This window comes from Microcaecilia unicolor, chromosome 4, assembly GCF_901765095.1.
Source record: "Microcaecilia unicolor chromosome 4, aMicUni1.1, whole genome shotgun sequence".
Taxonomy (NCBI): Eukaryota; Metazoa; Chordata; class Amphibia; order Gymnophiona; family Siphonopidae; genus Microcaecilia; species Microcaecilia unicolor.
The window spans coordinates 304933359-304944074 of NC_044034.1; positions in this window are offsets into that span (position 1 = coordinate 304933359).

Sequence of the window (10716 nt, forward strand, 5' to 3'; positions counted from 1 at the left end):
CTGATGTCAAAAGTTGATGAAAGATGTGAAACAGTTTTGCTTGTTTCTTTCTATTTTTTTCTTTTTCTGTTCCTTTCTGTTTTTTTTATGATCTATTAATAAGTTGAGGAGAGCAGAGAAATTGGCTCTGGCAGACAGATGGATGAAACAAACTGATGGGGGAATATGGGCTGATCATGAGTGGTAGTTTTGGTACAGACTCAGAAAAGCTTTCTAAGTTTTTGTAGACTCTTGGAGAGTAAGTCCAGACTCAGCACCGTTTGATGATGTCACCAGTATGTGGCTGACTCATCCTACTTGTCCATGGAGGAAATTTAGCTACACTTCAGAGGTATATTTATGATTTTGGTAATAAGTCCTTTGAAGAATTATTCATGAAATCGTTCTTCTAGGCTCATTTGCATATGCTAAAACTATATGGGCTAATCACGTAAAATTGGCCTTGTTGTTTGCTAGACAATGAATAGCACTGCTATGTTAGTTTCAGATTTTTTAGAACCAACTTGGCAAGTTGAGGGTGGGGGGGATGAGGGTAGCTGAACTGTGTTCATCCTTTACCTAACATCAGTCAGAATGTTTACTACTAACAATGTAAGAAGCAAACAGTGGATGCTCTACATTAGACAAAGGTAATACAAAGTCAATTGGAACATTTTGTCCTAAGGCACATAATAAGAATGTTTTTTGATAGAATGGAGGAAGGTTGTTAATTACATTTATTTGAACTGTTGTCAGCATTTCAGTAGTATTTTCCGTTTTGTAGGTTCTGCCACGGTTGGTATTGGTACTACCAAGGTCAGTAATCCTACGTCAGCAAGTGTCATTCCAGTAACGCTTGGCATCGCTCTTCCTTTTATTTTTGCTGCCACTTGTGCATCTATTGCATTAGGAATGTGGTATAAAAGGTATTGTACTGAAATATTCTAGACAAATGTTTTGTTTACTGAAGCAACTATAGTATAAGGTTGTTGTATTTCTAAACTTAAAAATCATAGGAGATATATGGACAGTATATTTAATGCACTACACTGTACATTCATTGTTTAGATATTATATTCTGCTATCATCTACTGTGTTACAATGGTTTCTAAGGGCAGCTATTCCACAGCTTAATCCTTTCAACTTTAGAACTCATTCAGCAATATTCATTTATCTTAAGGGATAATTCCTTTTCCCAGTGACTTCTATATGCAGAAAGATTTCTACCATGTTCAAAAAAAGTCTTATTATATCTTTGACGTTACTGGGAGTGTTTATTTGACAGTATTTTAAAAACACACTAGACTGCTCTTTGAGCCTCTGCGTTTTCCCTTGCTACTATAATGCCACAGATCTTACTTATTTTGAAGTTCAAACATCTGTTTCCCACTGTTAAAAGAGCCCCTATTCCCCCCCCCCTTTTTTTTTTTTTGAATCCCGGTGTCATATTTGCCTCCACTGAAAGGCTATTCCATGCAGTCACATCTTTCATTAAAGAAATACTTGTTACTAAGACTGGATAGACTGTGTGGGGCTTTATCTGCCGACATTTGCTATGTTACTACTTAATCTTTTCCCACATATCCTGTTATCAGGATTCCTTGGTCACAAACCTTGTTTCCACCAATAAACACCCACCTCTTGTGCTTTATGAATATTTGTCATTTTCTTCCTCTTCAGCAGCAACAAGAACACATCACAGATGAGCACACAATAGTAAAGGTGTAAGAATCTTTAATGCACACATAAAACACAAAGCTTGACATAGCAGCAGTCAGTGATTACAGAGGCACTGACCACTGTGAGAAGAAAATGGCCAGATATTGAATGCTGGGCCTAATCTGGGCATAGGCATTGAAAATATGGGATTTTGGAGCCTGCCAGCAGCTGTCTGGGTGTCAGCTAATATTCAGACTGGTGTCCAGATAATGTACCTGATTAGCGAACTGAAAATTGCTACTAACCACCCCAGAACTAACCAGATAGTGCCATGGTGGTCTGTGCTACTGAATATCAGCAGCAGAGCTGACCAGTGGGACTTAATCTGGCAGGAGCCTTCCTACCAGGTTAAATTCTTTTAAATATCTATCCCTGTTGTTGTTTTTCTGAGGGCAAGCAAGATATCAAGTCCTGACATGGTTAATTTTATCTGATGGATCCTATGCAGGAAAAGGCTTTTCCAGCAAGGCCCTACTGCACATGCATGCAAATTCCTACCCTTGTACAGGACCTCTTTAGTCTTCAGGGTACCATGCAGCCATATGAATTTTTCCTGCCGTTCTTCTCACTTGTGAGAGACCTTTGTTATTCCAGCTTCTCATGTTTATTTCTTCTTTTTCCTTTGTTTCCTTAGTTTGAGACATTGTTTTCTTTCTTTGGGGGGGGGGGGGAGGAGGGAGGAAGGAAGTGCTCATAACTACCCTCTACAGTAAAATTGGGGGGGGGGGGGGGGGGGGGGGGGAAGACTTTTTCAGATATGTAAATGACAGGAGGAAATGCCAAACTAACATTGTGAGGCTCAAAGCAGAAGGGGAGGAATACATGGAAGCGGTAAGGATAAAACTGAACTGCTTAACAATTATTTCTGTTCTGTGTTCATGGATAAGAGAAGAGATGGCTCAGGGGAGATAAGATAGAGGTCTATAAAATAATGAGTGGAGTGGAATGGGTGGAGGTGAATTGCTTGTTTACTCTTTCCAAAAATACTAGGACTAGGGGGCATGAAATGAAGCTATTAAGTATTAAATTTAAAAATAAATCGGAGAAAATATTTCTTCACTCAACGTGCAATTAAACTCTGGACTTCACTTCCAGAGAATGTGGTAAAAGCAGTTAGCTTAGCAGAGTATAAAAAAGGTTTGGATAACTTCCTAAAAGAAAAGTCCATAGACCATTATTAAGATGGACTTGAGGAAAATCCACTGCTTATTTCTAGGATAAGCAACATAAAATGTATTGTACTGTTTTAGAATCTTGCCAGGTACTTGTAACCTGGATTGTCTACTGTTGGAAACAGGAAACTGGGCTTGATAAGTGACAGCTGGCTGCATATTTCCATTATTCAATGCTGGTGCACAGATATGGCCTGACATTGGATTTCCCAGCCTGCTAGTAGTGGCCAAAAAATTGTTGACTACTTGCTGGAAGAATATTTACTCCTGAGTTAATTAAAATGATTCAGATCAAGATAACTCAGTGGCTCAGTTGGAATGCTGAGCATTACCATGTGGAAGAATCTGGGTTAAGATCCTCCCTCAAGCTTCCTAGGCTGCCTGCAGGAACAGCATTTATAGCCTTTGTGTGGAAAGGAGTTTGTCATGGAGCATTAGACATCTATGGGTAATATTTAAAGGGATTTATACATAAAATACTCACACTAAACAGTGGCCTAGTGGTTAGAGCACCCGTCTTGACATCCAGAGGTGGCTGGCTCAAATCCCACTGCTGCTCCTTGTGATCTTGAGCAAGTCACTTAACCCTCCTGGCTCAAATCCCACTGCTGCTCATTGTGATCTTGGGCAAATCACTTAACCCTCCATTGCCTCAGGTTCAAACTTAGATTGTGAGCCATCCAGAGTCAGAAAAATACCCAGTGTACCTGAACATAACTTACCTTGAGCTACTACTGAAAAGTTGTGAGCAAAAACCAAATAAATAAACATGTAAGTTCTTTATATATAATTTTTCAGTACAACTATACATATAGGGGATGTGAGGGAGTGTATAGAAGAATCCTAGTCCTTCTTATAGACATCCCTCACTGGACCACATTAACAGAGCCAGAGCTGGGAAACTGTCAGGAGGGACTGGTCCAACCAGAAAAATAAAAACCCAGAGTTGTGGAAGGTCATGGAGGCCTACAACAGATTATGCCTCCACCTGTATATATAAAGAACCTTTATTGCTCAGATGTGGTTTGCCTGATAGGACTGGCTCCCCATTTTTGATTGAGTTAATGTCCTGAACAAAGGGACTTTAAGCTGCTTAAGGTTGTTTCTTTACAGGCTTCTTAGAAGCCCCGGGCTCAATCGCTCAGCCAAGCTATCAGGGAGCAATTTTATAAAAGCCCTTTTTACACATGTAAAAGGGTTTTTGTAAATATTACTTCAGGGGTTACACATATAAAAGCATATTTGATGCCAAGAAGGCATGTACTTTTGCAACCCATGTACAGGGTGAAGCAAAAAAAAAAAAAAAAAGTAAATCCTTACAGTTTTCTCAGCAACCACTTTGTTTACTAACCACACTAATAGCTGCTGTGTGCTTAAGCTGACACAGTCCATTCACTTTGAATGGGCTGTGTCGGCATTGGCAAGTGGCAGCTGCTAGGGCGACTTAGTAAACCAGGGGGGTTAGTCATCATACTTACGTATTACTATTATACAACATTTAATTATCTTAAGCTATGTTGATGTTACTGACATTGTAGCGTTACTACTTAGCAATTTTTGCATGTTAAAAATGTTTGAGCTAAAACACAGTAAAAATAATGTCATTGAAACGATACAATTAACAATGTGTAAGAATTTTGCTGTCACCTTGACATGTCAACAAATTTTCTTTACAGTGTTGAGTTTCCAGTTCTTGAGATGATATGCGGCCACTATTGCCTTTGCTCCGAAACCTTGTTCAATCAGTGTTTGGATTCTCATTTTGTCCGCTAACGACACCTTGCCCATGATTGCCATTTCAATCCAAAATGCTTTTAAAAGAAATTATCTGGAAATTATCATATTATCCAATAGAAATTATTTAAATTCAGATTATTGTTTACTAAAGTCTACATCACTGTGACATTTTTGAACATGCGAAAATTGCTGGGTGATCATGCTAAAAAGTCTGTAACTTCACCATGTTTAAAGATAATCTCATTCCACTTGGTACATAAATATAGATAGTAACAGCAAATAAAGCTGTAAAATTTCCACTTTGAAATTCCAAGCGGTTGCTGAGGAAACAGCAGAAAACTTGAGGGGGTTATTTATTTTTTGCCTTACCCTATATCGGTGTGATCTGGGATAGAGTTTGGGCACAGCACAGGTGGAATCATAATTTACACATGTGTTTTACAAAATATGTATGTATGCAAATGCTTTACTTATGAACATGTATGCTTTCTCCCGAGCAGGTATAAGTGTCAGTGATTTCAGTCTAGGTGCAATTTCTGCCATTTTGCCCCTAGTATTTTATAAAGATATGTAGAGGGGCATAATCAAACAGCGCCGGCGAAATCAATCGCCGGCGATCTATTTTGGCGGTGCTGCAACAGCTGGCTGGAACTGTATTATCGAAAAAGATGGCTGGCCAACTTTTGTTTCGATAATACGGTTGGGGCTGGCCAAATGCCACAGATCGCCGGATTTGAGATGGCTGACTTTGTTTTTCAGCGATAATGGAAACTAGAACTAGCCATCTCAAACCCGGCCAAATCCAAGGCATTTGGCCGTGGGAGGGGCCGGCATTCGTAGTGCACTGGTACTTCTGGATGTTTAGATCTTGCTGATCAGTTATGTTATGACGTACTTGTTCAGGAGTGCTGTATTTTGTGATACTGTTTTGAGAAATGTTCAAGAAAGACTTCATACAAATGAAAAAAGTCCCTGCCGTGCATTTTCCCTTGATGGCTGTCCCTGACGTGCACTTCCCTTAATAGCCGTCTTTCTCTCCGAAAGTGCACTTCTCTTAATGGCCGTCTTTCTCCCTGAACAGGGAAATCAAAAGTTTTTGCACACTGCTTTTTTTGTAGTAACAGTAGGATTTGAACCAGCCACCTCTGCATTACAAGACCAGTGATGTAACCACTTGGCCACAGCTCCACTTACTTGGGTGTCCCTCCCTTTTGATTATACCCCTCCAGGTCTCTCTCAGCCACTCACAGACAGCTTAACGCACTGTGATTGGCTGAGAGAGACCTGAAGGGGTATAATCAAAAGGGAGGGACAGCCAAGTAAGTGGAGCTGTGGCCAAGTGGTTACATCATGGCTCTTGTAATGCAGAGGTGGCTGCTTCAAATCCCACTGTTACTACTGCAAAAACTGTTTTGATATCCCTGTTTGGGGAGAAAGCCGGCCATTAAGAGAAGTGCACTTTCGGAGAGAAAGACGGCTATTAAGGGAAGTGTGCACGTCAGGGACGGCCATCAAGGGAAAATGAACGGCAGGGACTTTTTTAATTTGTATGAAGTCTTTCTTGAACATTTCTCAAAACAGTATCACAAAATACAACACTCCAGAACAAGTAAGTCATAACATAACTGATCAGCAAGATCCTTTTTTTTTTTTTTTTTTACGAGCTGGCCGACTGGCTTCCCCTCCTAGGAAGGAAATGTTTTAAAGTTTTTTTGGGGGGTGGGAGGGGGTTGGTGACCACTGGAGGAGTATGGGGAGGTCATCCCTGATTCCTTTCGGTGGTCATCTGGTCAGTTTGGGCATCTTTTTGAGACTTAGTCGTGAAAATAAATAGACCAAGTAAAACCGCCCAAATGCTCGTCATCGCCGGTTTTCTTTTTTCCATTATCAGCTGAAGCCGGCCATCTCGTAAGCACGCTCACATCCCACCTTCACTACCCTGCCGACATGCCCCCTTGAAGTTTAGCCACCTCCGCGACAGAATGCCGGCGAGTGTGTCCAAAAATCGGCTTTCGATTATACCGATTTGGCCGGTTTTGGGAGATGGCCGGCCATCTCCCGATTTGTGTTGGAAGATCGCCGGCGATCTCTTTCGAAAATAAGCCTGATAAACACCTATGGGACTTTATAAAATATGCTACGAAGAGCTTGAATTGATTCTTTGCTACTTTTTATCTTTCCAGGATCTCTCCAACGTCCTCAGAATCGGGTGGATCTAGGATAACTAGAGTATCTGGTTCATCTGGTGTATCAGGTAAGTATTCTTTAAATTACTCTTTCTTTTATTTCTCTTCTTTTTCTCTCTCTCTTTCTCTTCTCTCTCTCTCTTTCCTCTCTCTCTCTCTCCCTCTCTCTCTTTTCTCTCTCTTCTTTTGCTTTCCTTTAAGCATACCCATCTTGTTATAAAATTACCCTCCAAAGAGGGCAAAAGGTGCCTATTTGATAAAGATATGAGTAGCCATTTTTGTAGGTCGCAGATGTGTGAATATCAACACATGTTAGTAAAACTCCTGCAGTACATGGGATATTTTACAAGACCAGGGCTGTGCATGTATGTGCCAAATAAAATCGATGTATCTCTACCCCATCACCTATTAAAAGTGGAATAAATATATAGGACATAGATGGGGATCTTTACTAAATACTGCATTGGTACATGTGCAGATTCAAATGTGTTATAAAAGGGGTCAAAAATGCAGAAAGTGGGTCTTTCTACAGCTGAGATGAGGCTGGAGGAGGAGGAGGAACAGAAATAGAGCTCTTCTACATCTGACCTGGAGACAGGGAAGGAAGAGGAGGCCTGAGAAAGTTGGGGAGCAGCATTGACCCCACCATGCCACAGATAGGGTTAAAGAGGGACCCCACAGACACTTTGGTCTCTTCCGCCTCTGGAGGTTAAGGAGGAGAAGGGTAGAGAGGAGATGGGGTGGCAAGGGCAGGGGGTTCATTGGACTCAATGCCACATCAAGGGCCTATCCCAACACCACAAGGGCAGGCTGGGGAGCCTGAGGAACATCGGCTGCATGAGACAGACATAAGACATCTTGTGCAAGGTTTGCCCCTGTAACTGCTGCCCCCCTGGAGCCGGCCATTCAAACAGGGTTTAAAATATCCCCCCCCCCCCCGATATCTACAATTATCAACATGCTGCAGTGTCACCCTCATCCAACAGAATGAACTGTATACAAAAGGTTTAATATATTCCCCCCCCCCCCCCCCCCCCCACACACACCAATCAGTAGTCTAGAATTATGAAGACACTGGCAAACTGTTTTGGACTGAAATCAGAGGTGTTTCCAGAGATCCTCTGCTGTACTCCCAGGTGTGCTGTCTGAGGGACATGGAAAAATTGACATTAAGGGCACTTTTAGTAAAACACATATACCACTGTATACCTTATCTACAAGAAAGTGCTGTCATATATCTGGACAGAACCTGCAATAGAAAAAAAGCATTTTTTTCCTTTCCTCTTAGGCTCCTTCTAAAGTAGATACCTGGCAACGGTTAGCTATCAGATATGCACAGCCCCCAGATCTATAGAATATTGCTTACAGTACTAATTTGGAAATCACAGTAGTAGTGGAAACTTATTAGCTAATGATAGTAAACCATGGCTCAAAACATCCTAGCTTTAATGGCAAATTAATACAAACATGTGTATCCAGTTTCAACATTTATTTGCCTATTATAAAATGGCAGACATAGATGGTTTGAAGCTTTAACCATTCACAGCTGCCTGCAATTTTAGAAACATCCATGTGTAGATTCTCAGCTCTCCCACCACAATGTTTTTTTGATGTATATATAAACGTGCAAGTTTCTATTTTACAATCTCTGATACTTGTGATATAGGAACATTGGAATGGCTCTTAAGCAACAGGTTATGACCCAAAAGGACAACTTTACCTTAAAGAAAGTGGACATGTCAGGGAGGTTTTAATACTCCCAAAGGAATCTTTTTGGTGTGGCAGGACAATATTTTAGTTCTTATACAAAACAAAAATTCTCACTGATGGGTCGTCGTCCGCGACGGCCCAGGAGACTGGAAGGAAACTTCAAAGCAAAAAAAAAGACTCCAGAATGCTCCGTTGCATGGGCCGAACGCACCACGCATGCGCGAACGGCTTCCCGCCCGTGACGCGAGCGTGCACTTAGTTTCTTTTTGTCCGTGCCTTGGCGGTCACGATTTTTTGCTGCTCAAGGTTTTGGTCCAGGAGACTCACTCAGCATTTATCGCTACCCTCTTGTTTAGTTTTTTTTCATTCCATTAGTTTTAGTCTTTAAAAAAAAAAGTAGTTTTTTTCCCCTTTATATTAGTTTTTTCTCATTTTTTTCAAGTTTCCTTTTCATTGCAGCCGCCTTTAGGCTGCTCGGCCGGCCTTTTTTCCCTTTTTTGTGCGTTTTTATTTGGCACCATCGAGCCTTTTAATTTCGCAGCCGCTGTTTTTCCGTCCATGTCATTGAGGACTCCCAGTGGCTTCAAGCGTTGTACTCACTGCAACCGGACCATCTGGAGTACCGACCCCCACGCATGGTGTCTTCAGTGACCATCTGCCAGCTGCCTGTAAGCTGTGTCTTTTGATGAATAAACGAGAGGCCCAGCTTGAGAAACTTTTTTCTAACCGGTCTGGTCCTTCGGCATCGACATCAGTACCGAGGTCGGCGGTGTCGAGGGAAGCAGCGACATCGACAGCACAGGTAATGGCTGCCGAACAACCGCATCACGCTGGGAGCAGTGAGGCATCGAGTGGGTCTCCACCTATCTCGAGGCCTCCTGCTATGCAGGCTCCCCGGGACCGACCTTCGTCGGAGGCGTGAGGATTCCACGTCCTCCTCTTCAGTACCGAGGAGTCTCGATGACAGGTGTCGAGCGAAGGCTAAGAAGCACTGTCATCGATCTCCTTCTATGCATGGTACTGAAAGCACCAGGGAGCCGAAGGAGTCGGCACCCGAGAAGCGTCGGCGCCGGGAGGATCGCATACCCTCCATCCAAGAAGTGCCGATGCGTCGGTCATCTGGCAGCCAGGTACCGGCCCTCAGATTCTGGCACCAACTCCTGCACTGGTCCCCCAGCCTTTTCTGATGGAAGCTCTCAATGAACGCATCAGGGCCCTTCTTCCAGAGCTTCTGGACGGGTTGCTTCGCCAGTCTGCCTCAGTGTCGGGGGTGCTTGCACCTTCTGTACCGACTGCGAAGGTGGCATCTGGGCCATCACCTGTGGTGAGGTCTCCATCTTCGGTGCCGCTTGTGGTACTGGCGTCGGCCGCAACCCAGGTCGATTCCCCCTCGATGGCCTGTGTCAGGGGTCTTGTACAGTGTATCAAATGTATCAATCTTTCAGTAAAAATATACAGTCCAATTTTGTAAACATGAACAGTCTTAGGCAATATGCCATGCTAACAAGGCTTATATCCTGCAAAATCCCTGTAATTACAGGTTCAGACCAGGTTACAAACTTGAAACAAAATACAGTAGCAAATACTAGATATTAAACAATGTTGGACTCTGAGGAATATTTAAAGGCAAAGCATTCCATTCCATTGCATAACCACATAATAATAACATGACCCCTTCATGAACTTTCCTATAATGTATACCTTTAACAGTTGGAAAAGACAACATCAAACGTCCATTATTACGAGATCCAGCTAGCATCGTAATCAAAAAAAGGAAAATTATCAGGAACATCACCAGAGTTTTGAAAATCAGACAACAAATTTTAAATTTAACTCATGCATCGACAGTCAACCAATGCAAACCACCACTATGGCATGTCATAGCAGTGGTTTGCTGTAAATTTCTTTCTCACAGCAAACCACCAGTGGATTGCTCTGAGAAAGTTGTTTACACTGTGCGAGAGTGCTTTGGATACTACTTTTTGCTCCATGCCTGTTATAGGTGACTGTATCTTTCTACTGAAGGATTGATACATTTGACACTGTACAAGACCCCCGACACAGGTGGTTTCAATGAAACATGGACCGTATAGCAGTGATATTCAGCTGCTATATGTATAGTTTAGTGATTTAATTTAAACCGGAAAAAAGACTGTGGTATACTAAACTGTCGAGCTATGTGTACAGGGGCTGAATATAACTGCTGTACATAT